The sequence below is a fragment of the Triticum urartu genome, chromosome 7 (assembly GCF_003073215.2).
Source record: "Triticum urartu cultivar G1812 chromosome 7, Tu2.1, whole genome shotgun sequence".
Taxonomy (NCBI): domain Eukaryota; kingdom Viridiplantae; phylum Streptophyta; class Magnoliopsida; order Poales; family Poaceae; genus Triticum; species Triticum urartu.
In genome coordinates, this window is record NC_053028.1 from 498,453,959 (window position 1) to 498,473,996 (window position 20,038).

A 20,038-nucleotide genomic window follows, 5' to 3' on the forward strand; every position below is an offset into this window, starting at 1 on the left:
TACGATGAGAGATTCTCACTTGTATCTATGCTTAAAGTCTGTCCGAATCATGTTAGCAATTGCCGCATTTTATGAAATCTGGCAAATGGATAAACAAAACTGAATTCCTTAATGGATTTAATAAAGAAGAGTTGTATACGATGCAACTAGAAGGTTTTGTCAAATCCGAAAGGTGCTAACAAAATGTGCAAGCTCCAGCGATCCATCTATGGACTGGTGCAAGCATCTCGGAGTTGGAATATACGCTTTGATGAGTTGATCAAAGCATATAGTTTTATACAGACCTGTGGTGAAGCCTGTATTTACAAGAAAAGTGAGTGGGAGCACTACAACATTTCTGATAAGTATATGTGATTGACATATTGTTGATCGGAAATAATGTAGAATTATTCTGTAAAGCATAAAGGAGTGTTTGAAAGGAATTTTTCAAAGAAAGACTTCGGTGAAGCTGCTTACATATTGAGCTTCAAGATCTATAGAGATAGATCAAGACGTTTGATAAGTTTTTTCAATGAGTACATACCTTGACAAGATTTTGAAGTAGTTCAAAATGGAGCGGTCAAAGAAAGAGTTCTTGCCTGTATTACAAGGTGTGAAGTTGAGTAAGACTCAAAGCCCGACCACGGCAGAAGATAGAAAGAGAATGAAAGTCATTCCCTATGCCTTGGCCATAGGTTCTATAAAGTATGTCATGCTGTATACCAGATCTATTGTATACCCTGCACTGATTTGGCAAGGGAGTACAATAGTGATCTAGGAGTAGATCACTGGACAGCGGTCAGAATTATCCTTAGTAAAATAAGGATATGTTTCTCGATTATGGACGTGACAAAAGGGTTCGTCGTAAACGGTTATGTCGATGCAAGTTTTTGACACTGATCCAGATGATTCTAAGTCTCAATCTGGATACATATTGAAAGTGGGAGCAATTAGCTAGAGTAGCTCCATGCAGAGCATTGTAGACATAGAATTTTGCAAAATACATACGGATCTGAATTTGGCAGGCCCATTGACTAAGATTCTCTCACAAGCAAAACATGATCACACCTTAGTACTCTTTGGGTGTTAATCACATAGCGATGTGAACTAGATTACCGAATCTAGTAAACCCTTTGGGTGTTGGTCACATGACGATGTGAACTATGGGTGTTAATCACATGATGATGTGAACTATCGATGTTAATCACATGGTGATGTGATCTAGATTATTGACTCTAGTGCAAGTGGGAGACTGAAGGAAATATGCCCTAGAGGCAATAATAAAGTTATTATTTATTTCCTTATTTCATGATGAATGTTTATTCTTCATGCTAGAATTGTATTAACCGAAAACATAATACATGTGTGAATACATAGACAACCAGAGTGTCACTAGTATGCCTCTACTTGACTAGCTCGTTAATCAAAGATGGTTATGTTTCCTAACCATGAACAAAGTGTTGTTATTTGATTAACGAGGTCACATCATTAGTTGAATGATCTGATTGACATGACCCATTCCATTAACTTAGCACCCGATCGTTTAGTATGTTGCTATTGCTTTCTTCATGACTTATACATGTTCCTATGACTATGAGATTATGCAACTCTCGTTTGCCGGAGGAACACTTTGGGTGCTACCAAACGTCACAACGTAACTGGGTGATTATAAAGGAGCATTACAGGTGTCTCCAAAGGGAGATGTTGGGTTGGTGTATTTCGATATTAGGATTTGTCACTCCGATTGTCGGAGAGGTATCTCTGGGCCCTCTTGGTAATGCACATCACATAAGCCTTGCAAGCATTACAACTAATATGTTAGTTGTGAGATGCTGCATTACAGAACGAGTAAAGAGACTTGCCGGTAACGAGATTGAACTAGGTATAGGAATACGACGATCGAATCTCGGGCAAGTAACATACCGATGACAAAGGGAACAACGTATGTTGTTATGCGGTCTGACCGATAAAGATCTTCGTAGAATATGTAGGAGCCAATATGGGAATCCAGGTCCCGCTATTGGTTATTGACCGGAGACGTGTCTCGGTCATGTCTACATTGTTCTCGAACCCGTAGGGTCCGCACGCTTAAGGTTACGATGACAGTTATATTATGAGTTTACATGTTTTGATGTACCGAAGGAGTTCGGAGTCCCGGATGAGATCGGGGACATGACAAGGAGTCTCGAAATGGTCGAGACGTAAAGATTCATATATTGGATGATATGATTAGGCCAAGGGGTCAAGCCCATGAGGCTTTAGGTCGGTGCAAAAGGAGTTTTGCGGAGGCCAGGGGGCCAAACGCCGGAGACCCTGGCGTCTGGCCCTGGGCCAGACGCCGAGGCCCATGGCGTCTGGGCCAGACGCCAAGGATTGTGGCGTTTGGTCCTGGAGTCCGAGTGGGACTCTTTCCTTTCGGGCAAAACCAACTTTGAGGAGGCTTTTACTCCAAGTTTCGACCCCGGGGCTCAACATATAAATAGAGGGGCAGGGCTAGCACCAAAGACACAACAAGTTGATCCACGTGATCTATTCCTTAGCCGTGTGCGGTGCCCCAGCCACCATAATCCTCGATAATACTGTAGCGGAGTTTAGGCGAAGCCCTGCTGCCGTAGTACATCAAGATCGTCACCACGCCGTCGTGCTGACGGAACTCTTCCCCGACACTTTGCTGGATCGGAGTCCGGGGATCGTCATCGAGCTGAACGTGTGCTCGAACTCGGAGGTGCCGTAGTTTCGGTGCTTGATCGGTCGGATCGTGAAGACGTACAACTACTTCCTCTACGTTGCGTCAACGCTTCCGCAGTTGGTCTGCGTGGGTACGTAGACAACACTCTCCCCTCTCGTTGCTATGCATCACATGATCTTGCGTGTGCGTAGGAATTTTTTTGAAATTACTACGAAACCCAACAGTGCTATCTTCACCAATGCGAAGATACTCATCGGCATAGTCATCCGGGACGCCATATGCAATCACCCGCATAGCTGCGGAGATTTTTTGATATGCACTAAATCCCTTTAGGCCCGCGGCATTCCTTCTCTGAGTGAAATACCGACAATTTGCCTCGCAAGCTTCAACAATTTTCACAAAAAGGGATCGGCGCATTCGGTACCTTCCGCGGAAGAGGTGTGCAGGATATGTAGGATTCTCCGAAAAATAATCTTGCATCAACATCTCGTTTCCAAGATGGCGATTCCGCGGAGTGCACATACGCCCGACAGTAGATCCTCGCCTCCTCTTTCGGTACTCGTCTTCATGCTCCTTCACGGCAAGCGCCATGACCAATGTTTGCTGGCGAAAGGTCGCAAGAATGGTCTCCACATCCGAGTCGTCCGAATCGGACGAATCAGATAGCAAGAACTTCTCGCACGGGGTCAACTCCATCTACACGCACGCCGGCGCGTCAATCTACTACACAGCCCGTGAAAATCATAAAAAGGGGACTAACCGGTGGCGAGTGATCCCGGGCGGCGACGAGGGTGGTGCGCTCGGCGGTGGTCGATCCCAGCGGCAGCGACGACTAGGGGGCGGCTCTTCTCGCCGGATCCGGGGGGCGGTGCAGCGGCTCGGCGCGGGAGGGTGTGGGGCGGCCCCACAGAGCGATTCCGCCCGCAGATATGTCCGGAATCGCCGGCGGTGGCCGGGCGGAAGCAAGGGCGGGCGGCGGTGGAAGGAAGTGAGAAAAGAGCGCGGGCTGAAATGTCCCTCCCGCCAACTGCTTCTCTGTGATGCAGGGCACCGCAGCCGCGAGGGGGAAACCCGCGTTTTCACGGGTTGGGGCCGGAAATTTGCCACGCCCCCTAAAATTTTTTGCGGACCGGGGCGGGATGCGGAGTCTGGTCGGGCAGGCTTTATCGCCCGCACCCGCATTTTGGCGGTTATTTTATGGGTCGGGGACGGATGCGGGGTCTGCTAGAGTTGCTCTTAATGGACAGCCTGCACCACCACCTGCATTTGCTCCCCATCCTTATTCCATCCAAATACAACAGATCCTCTCACACCCGCCCTCCTCCTCTAGTTCATCACTCTGTTCATGTGTAGCTAGGTGGAACTCATCCGTGGAGATGGCTCTTTTTTGAGTTTTTTTGAAGATAGTAATTTTTTTGAAGAGTTGTGGCTATACTACAGCCCATGTCCCAAAGCAAAATAAGAGATCATAGTAATTCTTTAGCTCCTCGAGCGACGCCTATAGCGATGGGGTCGCTCTACTCGCACTAATCATCAGAAATTGATGTTCATTTCCTGGACTCAAATGTGCAGACGTATCTTCTAGGGAAACATAATTAGCTAATACACTAGAAGTTTACCATTCTATATTCTGTCAAGCGCTCGCCTAAATGTAATATTTCCCTGCAAGTTAATTATAAATATTTGATGTCAGTGTGAGTTACTGTTTATGCATACTAAAATATTAAATTTCTCCACAAATTATAAGCAAAACATGTGTGCTCTCTAATCCATGCTATCGTTCACACTCAGGAGGGAGTATTAATACATCTTTAACACGCACAACCAATGCCTGGCAGAATTTAAACGCACCATTGATTGAACACATCTACGTCTAAATTGATGGCATTTAAGGCCTGGGCAACAGTCACATGCATGTACACCACTAACTCACCGAGGACCAAGAAGCTGGTGAACATACGAAGTGTTCTGTCCGAACAGTGTCAAACAACAAGAAACAGTTGAGCAAGTTCATGCTACGTGAATAGCAAGTGATAGATTAGCTGAGTCAACATTGTCAACACATAGATAATAATGCAGTATTAATATACGCATTGCTCAGATGAATTGATACACATGGCTCTAATGAATTGGTACACCAGTACACCCCACACAAACTGAACTTGGCAAAACAAACCATCAACAGAAATGACAGGCCCACACTTGTTTTAAGTGTCACTCAATAGGGATGTCAGTTTTGCCCATGGGTATGGGTACCCACGGGTACCCTACCCGAAAACAGTGGGTATGCAACACTTGGAGATATTTTGTACCCACGATTACCCATACCCGCAAAATATATGGGTAGGGAATCGGTAAGAAATTATGTCCATGGATAACCCAATGGATATCCAGAAAAAATTAATAAATAAAAATAACTCCTATAACACGTGGGGTTAACATCCAACTCATATGGTCCTGCCCTAAATCTCGTATTCTTTAAACAAGTCATAGCTCAAAGGCTCATAATCACCCGCTCTCCACTCCTCCTATGTCCTATGTGACTCCTCAAAAATATGAAATATTGACTCTTCGCTACCAGACTCTTGTCGAACTCTCGATCCAGCGATCCCCAATTCCCACCAATGCCTTCCATCGCGTCGTACTTCCACCAACTGATGAAGCTATGTACCTAGGATAGGGTCATAGGCCTGTCCTAGACACCCACCCCTAGGACATCATCTTAAAGCTAGAAGCATCCACTCGACTACAGGTTGTTCCACTCGGAAGGTTCAAAGTCACTCGACCGCAACAATTGTCACTCGACAAACAGAAGATCTAAAGTCACTTTGCACAGCAACGGTCGAACGTTTACTCATATACTTAATGATCATTTATAGCACTTTATTACAGACGTTACCTGTAACGCTCTCCCTTTATGTACATTGAATCCTGTGTAACGGAGGGGAGCTGGGGATCCTGGCGCACTCTATATAAGCCACCCCCTCCTGTGGGACAGGGGTTCGCATCCTCTGTAAACACAAACACATATACATAATCCAGTCGACCGCCTCCGGGCACCGAGACGTAGGGCTGTTACTTTCTCCGTGAAGGGCCTGGAGTCGTAAACTCGTGTGTACAACTTCGCCATAGCTAGGATCTTGCCTCCTCATACCTACCCCCATTCTACTGTCAGTCTTAGATCCACGACAGTTGGCGCCCACCTTGGGACAGGTGTCTCTTTGCGACTTGTTGGGGAAGTTGTGATTTTTCCGATTCCCATCATCATGGTTTCCGGTGGAGGATTGGCTGAGGGCCGTGAGATCTGTCTCGGCGCGCTCGTCTTCGTCACCGACGACTCCGCTTGGCTCCAAGAGGCTCCACTCGACGTCGAGGCGCTCCCCGTCTGCGGGGTGCATGCACTTTTGTGCGTGCGTCCGCGGTGTCCTTCTTCGGCAGCCGTCACTCAGTATCGGCCGACTCCTGTGGCGCCCTCACTCCCCGCTGTTCGCCGGCGCAAGCGTTCCGGTCGGTCGCGGCTCCAGCGGTGGATGAGGCATGCGGTGGCCCGCCAATCAGCCACCCCACAAATCGCGGCAATCGAGCCCGATGAAACTCTCTACGGCCTTTTCGACTGGCTCCGTCGAGACTGCATCCGAGTGCGACAGCAGTGACCCCGCGGCACAAGTCTTGATGGTCAATGGACCACGCAGTCCTCCTGGCTTCCCTCCTGACGACGGTGGTGATGGCGGCGGTGATCCGTCGCGTGTCCACGAGGAGTACCGCCCCGAGCCCCTCTCTTCGCTACAGAGGGAAGAGCTTCGCCGCCGTAACATGGGTGCACTTCACATTCATTGGAGAAACCCCCGAGGCCCGGGCCTTGGAGGAGGCGCGCCTGGTCAACTTGGCTGAGCGCACTTGACTGGAGAACCTCCAGCACGCACTCGACGAGCGTGCTCGGCAGCGGATTCCTGAGTCCAGTCGACGACAACTTTTTCCGCCTCCAACTCAGGTATACCGAACTCCGATTCAGAATCTCATAGCTGCAGCCCGAATAGCAGAGTCAATTCAGCCTTCCCAGTCGGAAGCTGGCAGAGGTTTGATGCATATCCGGGCTTTACTCCGGGCAGCGCGAGAACACAACACAGCAGTATCTTAGTCGCAGAATAGGATCCATAGTAGATCCGTGATGGCAGACACAGTTCAGTCGGCTCACAGCCCGAGATCACCTCCGAGGCATGAGGGACGTGGAGACCGACGAGACCAGTATAGAAACCGTGAGCAACATGATCACCGACTCGACCACGATGACCGTCGTCGAGTGGCCACGCCTCCCTCGAGGAGCGGGTCATATGTGCCTCGGCAGCATGACGACAGACGCCCTCACAGTGGTGGACGAAGAATTCTAGTCGACCCCAGAGAGCCGAGCTTTGATGCGAGATCTATTCTCGTTCAAGGTCTGGTTGACAGGAACATGGCACACAGAGAAGGCCAAGATAGAGATTATCTGACTGGCAGCAGGGTGCATGTTTCAGGTCCCGAGTGTTTCAGCAGAGCCATCAGAGCAGCAGTGATTCCTCCCAACTTCAGGTTGGTGGCTGGAGTCAGCAAGTTCACTGGCGAGTCCAAGCCTAACACTTGGCTTGAGGACTACCGAGTGGCTGTGCAGATCGGTGGCGGCAATGGTGAAGTGGCCATGAAGCACCTTCCTCTGATGTTGGAGGGCTCGGCCAGAGCGTGGTTGAATCAGTTAGCACCTGGCAGCATATATAGTTGGGGGGGGGAACTTGCTCGAGTGTTTGTTAGAACCTTTGAAGGTACATGCAAAAGACAAGCGGGGTTGATAGAGTTGCAGTCCTGTGTGCAGAAACCAAATGAGACCTTGAGAAATTATATCCAGAGATGGATCACATTGCACCACACAGTGGAGAATGTGTCAGATCACCAAGCAGTTTGTGCCTTCAAGGAGGGTGTTAAGTACAGAGAGTTGAATCTGAAGTTCGGTCGGACAGGAGATATGTCCCTGAGTTGAATGATGGAGATCGCCACTAAGTATGCCAATGGTGAAGAGGAGGACCGACTCCGGAGTGGCAAGCACAAAACAGTTGCCCAAGACACCGGAGGAGGTACTTCCAATGAGAAACAGAAGCGTAAGGCCGAGCCAGTTGCTCCTGGAGAGGCCTTAGTTGTGGCTCAAGGAAAGTTCAAGGGGAAGCCCAAAGGGCCTTGGAATCCCAAGAAAGTGAAAGATCAAGACGGAAATGACGTGTTGGATTTGCCATGTCACATTCACACCAAGAAAGATGAAGAGGGTAATTTGATTTATCCCAAGCACACCACTCGACAGTGTCGACTCCTGATCCAGCAATTCCGAGAGAAGCAACCCAAAGAGAAGGAAAAGGAGTCAGACAAGGATGAGGACAAGGAAGAGGATGATGCCGGTTTTCCTAACATCAACTCCACTCTGATGATTTTTCCTGATGTTGAGAGCAAAAGTCGACCGAAAGTTATCAACAGAGAAGTGAACATGGTTTCTTTGGCAACACCAAGTTATTTGAAGTGGTCCCAGACTGCCATCACATTCGACCAGTCTGACCATCCAACACGTATAGCCACCCCTGGGAGGCAAGCGTTGGTGGTCGACCCAGTTGTTGAAGGCACTCGACTGACTAAAGTGCTGATGGATGGTGGTAGCGGCCTGAATATCCTTCATGCTGAAACCTTGAAGGGAATGGGGATTCCGATGTCCAAGCTCAGTGAGAGTAATATGAGTTTCCATGGCGTTATACCCGGCAAGAAGGCTGAATCACTTGGCCAGATCGCCCTTGATTTGGTTTTCGGTGATTCCAAGAATTACCGCAAGGAAAAGTTGATATTTGGAGTAGTAGATTTCAAGAGTGCTTATCATGCCATTTTGGGGAGGCCTGCCTATGCATGTTTCATGGCTCGACCATGTTACGTATACCTCAAATTGAAAATTCCTGGTCCCAAAGGAGTGATCACTATCACTGGCAATCGGCAGAATGCAAAAGAGTGCTTCCAGAAGGGCTCGAAAATCACCGATGCACAAATGGCAACAGTAGAATTGCAAGAGTACCAAAAAAATGCAGATCCGAGTGATTTGTTGCGAGCCAAGAAGCCTGCCACAAACTCAGCATTTCAGTCGTCCGGTGAAACAAAGCCGATTCATATTCACCCGACCGATCCCAGTGCTGCTCCGACTCATATCTCGACAACACACGACAGCAAATAGGAAGAAGCGCTCATCCAGTTCCTCCGTGAGAACTGGGAAAGCTTTGCATGGAAACCTTCTGACATGCCGGGTGTACCCAGGGGACTGGCTGAGCATCATTTGCGAGTCGACCCAAAAGTGAAACCGGTCAAGGAACATCTTCGACGGTCCGCCGTACAGAAGAGAAAAGCAATTGGTGAAGAAGTGGCTCGGCTCCTTGCAGCTGAGTTCATCCGAGAAATCTACCACTCTGAGTGGCTCGCCAATGTTGTCATGGTCCCCAAGAAGGATGATTCACTTCACATGTGCATTGACTTCAAGCATATCAATCGGGCCTGCCCGAAAGATCATTTTCCTCTCCCCCGCATCGACCAAATCGTCGACTAGACCGCGGGGTGTGAGCGTTTGTCTTTTATAGACGCCCATTCCAGGTATCATCAGATCCGACTGTATGGACCCGATGAGATAAAAACGGTTTTCATCACTCCATTCGGATGCTTTTGTTACGTCACCATGCCCTTCGGTTTGAAAAATGCCGGAGCCACATTCATGAGGATGATTCAAAAATGTTTACTCACTCAAATCAGTCGGAATGTCGAAGCATACATGGATGACATTGTGGTCAAGTCACGTAAGGGTTCCGACCTGCTGGCTGACCTTGCTGAAACTTTTGCCAACCTCAGAAGGTATGATATCAAGCTTAATCCATCAAAGTGCACATTCGGAGTTCCTGGCGGAAAATTACTCACTTTCCTCATTTCTGAACGAGGGATCGACGCTAACCCAGAGAAAGTTGGTGCTATACTTCGGATGAAACGCCATGTGCGTGTGCACGGTGTCCAGAAGCTTACTGGTTGTTTGGCCGCCTTGAGTTGATTCATTTCTCGCCTCGGTGAAAATGCATTGCCTCTTTACCGACTGATGAAGAAGTCTGATAAGTTCGAGTGGACTCCCGAAGCTGATGCAGCATTTGCAGAGCTCAAAGCCCTGCTTTCCACCCAGCCGGTGCTCGCTGCCCCAATCAGTAAAGAGCCTTTACTGCTTTACATTGCAGCCACTGGACAACTTGTCAGTACAGTACTCACGGTCGAGCAGGAAGAGGAAGGAAAAGCCTATAAAGTTCAGTGCCCAGTATATTATGTTTCTGAAGTTCTGACTCCATCGAAGCAAAGATATCCACATTATCACAAGCTTGTTTATGGGATTTACATGACCATGAAGAAGGTTGCACACTATTTCTCTGATCATTTCATTACAGTCATCAGCGACGCTCCATTATCAGAGATTCTGAACAACAGAGATGCAACTGGTCGAGTGGCAAAGTGGGCGATTGAACTCCTTTCCTTGGACATCAAGTTTGAGGCAAAGAAAGCTATCAAGTCCCAAGCAATAGCAGATTTCCTCGCCGAATGGATCGAACAGCAACTTCCGACTCAGATTCATTCGGAGCATTGGACCATGTTCTTCGATGGATCCAAGATGCTGAATGGTTCTGGTGCTGGGGTGGTGTTGGTATCCCCCCGTGGTGACAAACTCAGCTATGTTCTCCAGATTCACTTTGACTCTTCCAACAACGAAGCTGAATATGAGGCACTTCTGTGCGGGTTGCATATGGCCATTTCACTCGGCGTCCGTCGCCTCATGGTCTATGGCGACTCGGATTTAGTGGTCAATCGGGTGATGAATGAGTGGGACGTCAGAAGTCCAGCTATGACTGGTTATTGCAATGCAGTGAGAAAGTTAGAAAAGAAGTTTGAGGGGTTAGAGCTCCATCACATACCTCGACTGAAAAATCAAGCAGCTGATGATCCGGAAAAGATAGGTTCCAAGAGAGAAGCCATTCCCAGCAATGTGTTCTTGGAACATATTCATGCACCTTCAGTTCAAGAAGATCCTTTCACTGAAGAGCCCCCGCAACCAAAGAGTGCCACTAATCTGACTGAAGTCGAGGTTCCAGTCGTGGTCGATTTGATCATGGAGGTTTTGGTCATCACTCCCGATTGGACAGTACCATATATCGCGTACATTCTTAGAAAGGAACTCCCAGAGGATGAAGAAGAGGCTCGACAGATCATCCGTCGATCCAAAGCCTTTACTGTGATAAGAGGACAATTGTTCAGGGAAAGTGTGACTGGAGTCTGCCACAAATGCATAACACCAGAAGAAGGTCGAGTGATCCTCAATGACATCCACTTGGGGGCCTGTGGTCACCATGCGTCCTCTCGTACCATTGTGGCCAAAGCATACCGAGCAGGATTTTACTGGCCACGAGCAAATGAGATGGCAAAAGAAATAGTCGACAAATGTGAAGGTTGCCAGTTCTACTCCAACATGTCTCACAAGCCTGCGTCAGCCCTGAAGACCATTTCACTCGTCTGGCCCTTTGCTGTTTGGGGATTGGATATGGTTGGACCTCTGAGGACTGGTAGGAGCGGATTCACTCATGTGCTTGTAGCAGTCGATAAGTTCACCAAATGGATTGAAGCCAAGCCTATCAAAAACCTTGAAGCCAGTACTGCTGTCAATTTCGTCAAAGAGTTAACATTCAGATATGGTGTTCCACACAACATCATCACTGACAACGGGTCAAACTTCAATTCTGATGAGTTCAGAGCCTTCTATGCTTCTTAGGGTACTCGAGTCGACTATGCTTTAGTCGCCCACCCCTAGTCGAATGGACAAGCTGAAAGAGCAAATGGATTGATTCTCAAAGGGCTGAAACCCCGACTGATGCGTGATCTCAAACACGCAGCAAGAGCCTGGGTCGATGAAATTCCATCAGTGTTGTGGGGACTGAGGACAACTCCCAATCGGTCGACTGGCAGAACTCCCTTTTTCCTGGTTTATGGAGCTGAAGCTGTACTTCCAAGTGAGTTGCTCCACAACGCACCCCGAGTTGAGCTTTTCTCAGAAGATGAAGCAGAACAGGCATGTCAAGATGCAGTTGATCTCATGGAGGAAGAAAGAGAGATGGCCTTGATCTGATTGACCATCTATCAGCAAGACCTGCGTCGATTCCACGCCAGAAACGCGAGGGGTCGAGCATTTCAAGAGGGAGACTTGGTTCTTCGAGTGGATCAGTAGAAACCACACAAGTTTTCTCCTGCCTGGGAAGGCCCCTTCGTTGTCACCAGAGTGCTCCACAACAGAGCATACCACCTCTACAACATCAAGCACAAGAAAGACGAGCCACGCGCTTGGAATGCGGAGCTGCTCCGCCCCTTTTATACTTAAACACTCAGTCTATTGAGATGTAATAAGAAGCACCTTTGTAGTTTGTTTATCAAAGACAAGAGTTTTTACAATCTTCTAGAATGATTGTCGATTGCTTACGTTTGTGTCTGAAATCCCCCAGTGGGTGGCTCAGCTGCGAATCTGTTTCGCCTAAGCTTTAAAAAAACCTACCGAGTGGTGAGCAAGCCTATCACCTGGGGGCTTAGCTGCGAATCCGTTTCGCCTAAGTTTGAAAAATCCTACCGAGTGGTGAGCAAGCCTCTCACTGGGGGCTTAGCTGCAGTCCTGTACTCGCCTAAGTTTGAAAAATCCTACCGAGTGGTGAGCAAGCCTCTCACTCGGGGGCTTAGCTACAGTCCTGTACTCGCCTAAGTTTGAAAAATCCTATCGAGTGGTGAGCAAGCCTCTCACTCGGGGGCTTAGCTGCAGTCATGTACTCGCCTAAGTTTGAAAAATCCTACCGAGTGGTGAGCAAGCCTCTCACTCGGGGGCTTAGCTACAGTCCTGTACTCGCCTAAGTTTGGAAAATCTACCGAGTGGTGAGCAAGCCTCTCACTCGGAGGCTTAGTTGCAGTCATGTACTCGCCTAAGTTTGGAAAATCCTACCGAGTGGTGAGCAATCCTCTCCCGCGGGGGCTTAGCTGCAGTCTTATACTCGCCTAAGTTTAAAAAATCCTACCGAGTGGTGAGCAAGCCTCTCACTCGGGGGCTTAGCTACAGTCATGTACTCGCCTAAGTTTAAAAAATCCTACCAAGTGATGAGCAAACCTCTCACTCGGGGGCTTAGCTGCAGTCCTGTACTCGCCTAAGTTTGAAAAATCCTACCGAGTGATGAGCAAACCTCTCATTCGGGGGCTTAGCTGCAGTCCCGTACTTGCCTAAGTTTAAAAAATCCTACCAAGTGATGAGCAAACCTCTCACTCGGGGGCTTAGCTGCGAATCCGTTTCGCCTAAGTTTGAAAACTCCTACCGAGTGGTGAGCAAGCCTCTCACTCGGGGGCTTAGCTGCAGTCATGTACTCGCCTAAGTTTAAAAAATCCTACCAAGTGATGAGCAAACCTCTCACTCGGGGGCTTAGCTGCAGTCCCGTACTCGCCTAAGTTTGAAAAATCCTACCGAGTGATGAGCAAACCTCTCACTCGGGGGTTTAGCTACAGTCACGTACTCGCCTAAGTTTAAAAAATCCTACCGAGTGATGAGAAAACCTCTCACTCGGGGGCTTAGCTGCAGTCCCGTACTCGCCTAAGTTTAAAAAATCCTACCGAGTGATGAGCCAACCTCACACTCGGGGGCTTAGCTGCAGTCCAGGACTCCCCTAAGTTTAAAAAATCCTACCGAGTGATGAGCAAACCTCACACTCGGAGGCTTAGCTGCAGTCCAGCACTCGCCTAAGTTTAAAAAATCCTACCGAGTGATGAGCAAACCTCACACTCGCGGGCTTAGCTGCAGTCTAGCACTCGCCTAAGTTTAGAAAATCCTGCCGAGTGATGAGCAAACCTCACACTCGGGGGCTTAGCTGCAGTCCAGTACTCGCCTAAGTTTAAAATCCATCCCTATCCGCGAGGACGACGAGGTGCAGGTCGACTGCAACCCTCTCCTCGGAGCTGCGCCACAAGTACAACATGCGCTCCATCCCTATCCGCAAGGACGACGAGGTGCAGGTCGACTGCGACCCTCTCCTCGGAGCTGCGCCACAAGTACAATGTGTGCTCCATCCCTATCTGCGAGGATGACGAGGTGCAGGTCGACTGCAACCCTCTCCTCAGAGCTGCGCCACAAGTACAACGTGCGCTCCATCCCTATCCACGAGGACGACGAGGTGCGGGTCGACCGCAATCATCTCCTCGAAGTTGCGCCGCAAGTACAACGTGCACTTCATCTCAATCCGCAAGGACGACAAGGTGTAGGTCGACTGGGATATCTCCCTCAGAACTGCATCTCAAGCTCAAGGAATATTCCGAGTGAAGAACAAGTTCCACTCGAAGGCAAACGCAAGCACATGCAGAAGATAAACCAAGTTCGGATAAAATCTCAAAAGTTCCAAGACGAAGAGAAAAGTACTCGAGCATCAGGCCCGAAGGAGTTTAACGGTTACAAAAACCACTTGGCATTCCGAGGCAAATTTAAGGCCAATTTAGGTATCAAGTGTGTTCACTCAGCAGGGGGAGGGCTTGCAGGCTCGACGAACTCATCCAAATCAATCCCGTCAGCGATCCGAGTGGCAGCATCAATGAAAGTCTCCATGAAGGATCGTAAGTCATGTATTTTGGTGTTGGTGACCTTGATCGCCGCCAACTTCTCCTCTCGGGCTTCTTTACAGTGGACCCTGACCAGCGACAGAGCCATGTCAGTGCCGCATCGGGCAGAAGACTTCTTCCATTCCTGCACTCGACCAGGAACCTCATTGAGTTGAGTCATCAGAGACTCGAGATCATTCTGGAGCGTTGCCCTTGGCCAGAGTGATGTATCAATGCGCGACACCGCCAACTTTAGACGAGCAAGATAGCTGGTAACACTGGCAACACGAGATTCTAGTTGAAGCACATTCATGGCAGTCTCTGCAAAGTACACATTTAGATCAAACAGAAGAACAAAGGGATAACTTGAAGGATGGTCGAGATAAGCAGTCGACAGGCCGTTACCTTCCGTACTAGCAAGTTCATCTTGAGCCTTTTTTAAGTTCTATTGGGCCAGCTCCAGGTCAAGGTTGAGTTGCCTCTGCTTTTCCACAAATTCGGCAAATTTGGAGATGAGCGCACAAGATTTCTACAGTGAATAAAAGGCATGTCAATCGACAAGATCAAAGATTATTTACTTCCGAGTGAATAAAACTTTAAGACTACTGCAGAATCAAACATTCTATAGTAGTCTCGGGGACTACACCCAGTGGGTGCACTTTGCGTGCCCCCACTGGTTCAAATTCCACTTGACACGGTCCGCCCAGACCGAGTAAAAAAAGAGAGAGAAAGAAGTGCTCAGATCCCAACCGACTGCCAGTAGTCGATTGCGGTCTCGGGGACTACACCAGTGGGTGCACTTAGCGTGCCCCCACTGGTTCAGATTCCACTCGACACGGTCCGCCCAGACTGAGTGGAAGAAAAATAATAAAGGCGACAAAACACCCAGTGGGTGTACAGACACGAAGTGCAAGACAATAAGAGATTGCACGGAGGAAAGTATTCGGGTAGCATATCCTAATAGAACAAGCTCAGTCGGAAACCAACTTACTTGGACATTGGCTCGAAGGGCCGCGCTGGCGTCGTAAGCAGCCTGACTGTTTTCGTGCACCGCCTTCACCCGCTCCATCATTATGCCAGCCTGACGAATGGCTTCCGTAGCGGCGTCCGCCTGGCTTTCTGGAATGTGATGAGTGGTGAAGAATGGGACAGACGGTCCAGACATAGCGGCTTGAAGCTCCGGGGTATGAAGTTGGATGGTTGAAGCAACCACTGGTGCATTCGACGACGTGGAGCGTACACTCGACACTGGGTCAACAAAGGTTACAGAAGCCCTACTCGCATCTTTGGGCTGTTGAATTACTGGCTCTGCTGCCAGTTCCGACTGGAATGTCTTGCCAGATGTTGCCTTCTTGTTCCTCCTGGGCCTCGGCGGCACGTCCTCATCATCATCTAGAAGCTCAATGATGTTGGGAGGGGCTGCAAAGTAATCAGTCGACCCCAGATGAATCGTCAGAATTTAGTCGTCCAAGTAATCAAGGATAATATCACAAGAGTTGTACTTGGGTGAGAGGTGACGGCATCTTCCATCTCCTCGTCTTCGTACTTGTGGCTCGAAGTCCCAGAGATAGCAGCTCTGCACATTTCAATATTCAGTCGGTCACGTTTGTTGCTCCGAGTCAACCAAGGAATCAGGCCTGATCATTACCCAGAGATGGTAGGAATGACCACTTTGATCTTGGGCAAAGCCTTCGGCAGTTTGGATGACGCAGCCTTCGGTGGTTTCGGCGCTGGAGACAATGCAGCTTCAGGTTGCTTCGGTGTCCTCTCAGTCGGCACCGGAGAAGATGTCTGGGGGCGCTTCGATGACTGCCCAGTCGGAGCGGCTGCTGGGCCATGGATGCTTGCCGGGTCGTGAGCGTGCTTGGATCTTTTTCTCTACGAGGAGGCGATTCGACCTTTTCTTCTTCACTCGGGTCTCCACTCTCCTCGCCCTCCTACATCTGAATCATGTGCGACCTCTCATCTGAATCCCAAGACCCCCACACATCTGAATCACGTGCGTCCTCTCGTCACTCGGGTTGGCCTTCTTGACCGACTAGGAACGACAAGTGAAGATGTGCTTGAAAAGACCCCAGTGTGGCCTACAACCTAAGAAGTTCTCGCACATGGACACATAGGCGACGAGATATACGATGGAGTTGGGATTGAAGTGGTGAAGTTGTGCTCCAAAGAAGTTCAAGAATCCCCGAAAAAAGGATGGGGAGGCAGAGAAAATCCACGGTCAACATGGGTGGCGAGGAGAACACACTCACCCTCTCACGGATGCGGTTCTGTCTCGCCTTCCGAGAGCCGCGCTGATTCGTGGGGAATCAGCCGCCCCTCGACTAGATCATCGATGTCGTCTTGGCTGATCGTCAACCGGATCCAGTCGCCCTGGATCCAGCCGCGCGACAGGCCAGACCTCGATGAAGATCCGCCCCGTCTGGACCTCTTCCCCTTCGCCTTCTCCATCGCCTTCTTCGTGCGCTCCAGGGCCACCGTCTTCTCCTTCCCCATGGCCACGGGAGAAACTCGAACAGAGCAGCGACGCCGGGAGCGGAAGTGGATATGGCGGAGAAAGCAAAGGAGAAATGAGGAGAATGTGGACGCGCTGTGCACAAAACCCCAATCTGGCACTTTATATGGGGTCGCTTCCGAGTGGCTGACCCGTGGGTCCGGACGATCCTATCAAATCCTGCAACAGTCGTGCGCGAGGTACGTGGCGAAAAAGGTGGCACGATGATCGAGGCGGCCTCGCCTAATCCCATCTGATTACTGCGGCCTCCTTCGTCCCGCGTGCTTCCCCAAATACAAATCCCACGATATCTGCGCGCAGCAAGGCAACCTGTCAGGCGAAATATCTTTTCCATATCAGCACTGAAAACATCGCAGTAAAGTTCACTCGGCAGAACCAAGAATGGATGAAGGCGACTGAAAAGAAGGTGAGGTCATCACGATTGTTCGCTTGATTGCAATAAGACGCCCCCGAAGCGCGAAAATTGAATCGGAGGTATTCTCAACTCCTCCACTCAAGCCCCGAACCATTCGGGGGCTAATGATGAAGCTATGTACCTAGGGTAGGGTCATAGGCCTGTCCTAGACACCCACCCCTAGGACATCATCTTAAATCTAGAAGCATCCAAGGGATATCATCATCCACTCGACTACAGGTCGTTCCACTCGGAAGGTTCAAAGTCACTCGACCGCAACAATTGTCACCCGACAGACAGAAGATCTAAAGTCACTTTGCACAACAACGGTCAGATGTTTACTCATATACTTAATGATCATTTATAGCACTTTATTACAGACGTTACCTGTAACGCTCTCCCTTTATGTACATTGAACCCTGTGTAACGGAGGGGAGCTGGGGGTCCTGGCGCATTCTATATAACTCACCCCCTCCTCTGGGACAGGGGTTCACATCCTCTGTAAACACACACACATATACATAATCCAGTCGACCGCCTCCGAGCACCAAGACATAGGGCTATTACTTCCTCCGTGAAGAGCCTGAACTCGTAAACTCGTGTGTACAACTTTGCCATAGCTAGGATCTTGCATCCTCATACCTATCCCCCATTCTACTATGTGTCTTAGATCCATGACACCAACCGCTGCTCATACTCCTCTAATGCCTCCAAGAGGCATCCCACCGAAGGAGGCCGCATCTGTACTATACTACTCTACCATGATCATTTGAATTTTGAAGTCATTTCTCTACCTCTTAAGATTTTGAATGCTACATATTGTACCCAATGGATACCCATTGGGTATAAGATACCCGATAGGTATGGGCATGGGTGTCAGTTTATACCCATGAGTATTGAAGTGGGTGGGTATAGAAAGTGTCTGTGGGTATGGGTTTGGGTAGGAGGAGGTTGTACCTGCCCATACCCTACCCATTGCCATCCCTATCACTTAAGGCGTACAAGTTCCAGATAGACACATTCAAACGTCAACCAACGTTTTAAATGGCCTGCATTGCATGAACACAACACCATTAAAATTGATGCCTAGCCCACCAACCCATTTAAGATGCCTAGCTCAACCACGTACTTCGAGTATCATAGACATGTATCCGTCCAATTAACCCACCGTATAATTTTGGTATTCATTTATTTGCTATATTAAGTGCTAATCTTAGAGCACAGATGGACTGCTCGGATTTCATCCTCACGTGGCACCATGTCCCAAAAATCCGCGTCCTTCTTATATATCGTAGAATAGTGCAAGTCATATATAACCGGTGTGCAAGTCTATATTATCATTTGTCTTGAATTTTTTCCTTCGTTTTGTTAAGGTAATACTAATGTCGTTAAGTCATTTCATCTTAGAATTTTTTTATTTTTCTGTTTTCTTTAGCTTACGAACTTGTGTATGGTGCTAAGAAAAAAGATGAGTGTGGGTGTCATACATCCACTTATAAGCCAGTCAACTCATAATTTTCTAAAGTATCATGAAATTCTATAGTCGGGTTACTCCTCCCCCGTACTTGAAGGTTAAATTTAATTTGTTCACAGATGCAGTAACTTTAATCAAGTGCCCCACCACATACGTCGACCAGCACCGGTGGACACCTGACATATCAATACTTAATTAGCTTTTTTGAAAAATTGGGTGCATAATAGATTTTTTTTAACACACTATAGGCGTAGATGCTTATACATATACACATACACTCATCCCTACGAACGAAAGCACGCACACCTTACCTCTATGAGCACCTCCGAGAGACTGATCCAACACATTATCTTAAGACTGACGAAGTCCGCATAGACGCCTTCGTAGTCGTGGGCAAGGAAAACCACTATCCTCCTAACCATCCAAGCATAGTTTGGTTCGTGGTGCATTTTAGACTTGACATAGAAAAAGGTTGTGCAAATCTGTTTGTGATAGAGAAAACGGTAGCTTCAGACTTTACACCTCAGAATGCCCCTTCCCCACTCTGCGTCGCCCATGCTTGGCGACACGGGGGAAACCCTCGCCGCCCCGGGGGCCCCACTCCGCCACTTGCACAACCGCATCGGCGTTGCTGAAGGGCCAGTTGGCGAAGCCGCGCCGCAACCGGTGATGGCGGCGGCAGGGCGATTTCGTCTGGCACCCCTGCCCCTGCACCCGCCCCTCCCTTCCGCCACCGCCTCCCCATATATATGCCCGCCGCCTATGGGCCGACCGGTGTGGACGCGCCGCACGTGAGGTTGGCAACATTGGGGCGGACTCGCCCACCCCCAGTTGCCCCTACGCGCTGTGGACGCTCTCTCCTGTCGGCCCCAGACCGGATCCGGCCTGCCATGGGCTATCCCCGATCCAGCTGCTGCACGGCACTAGGGTGTCCTACTCGGCGGCTTGGCCGCGCCCGCTTGTTCCTTGCACCACCCGCCTCTGGCCCCCCGCCGGCGCAGGTCCCTTGTTGTTGTTGTTGTCCGCCAGGGCAGGCGATGCCCTTGGGGAGGTGGCCAGGGCCTGGTCCCGCGTTGGTGCAGGCCACCCTCCATCCCCGATGGAGCCTCCTCCAAGCTACGCTTATGACTCCTGCGTGTGTGTGTGGTTACGACGATCCTCGCAGGGCTGGTGAATCTTCGCGATGGATCTTTGTCGACACCGCATCGGTCCTGAAGTCCATGGACCTACGTTCTCCAGTGTCCTTGATCTGCCGGTGTCGGTACCATAACCATTGGGTTCACGCACCCAGCTGTGCACGGG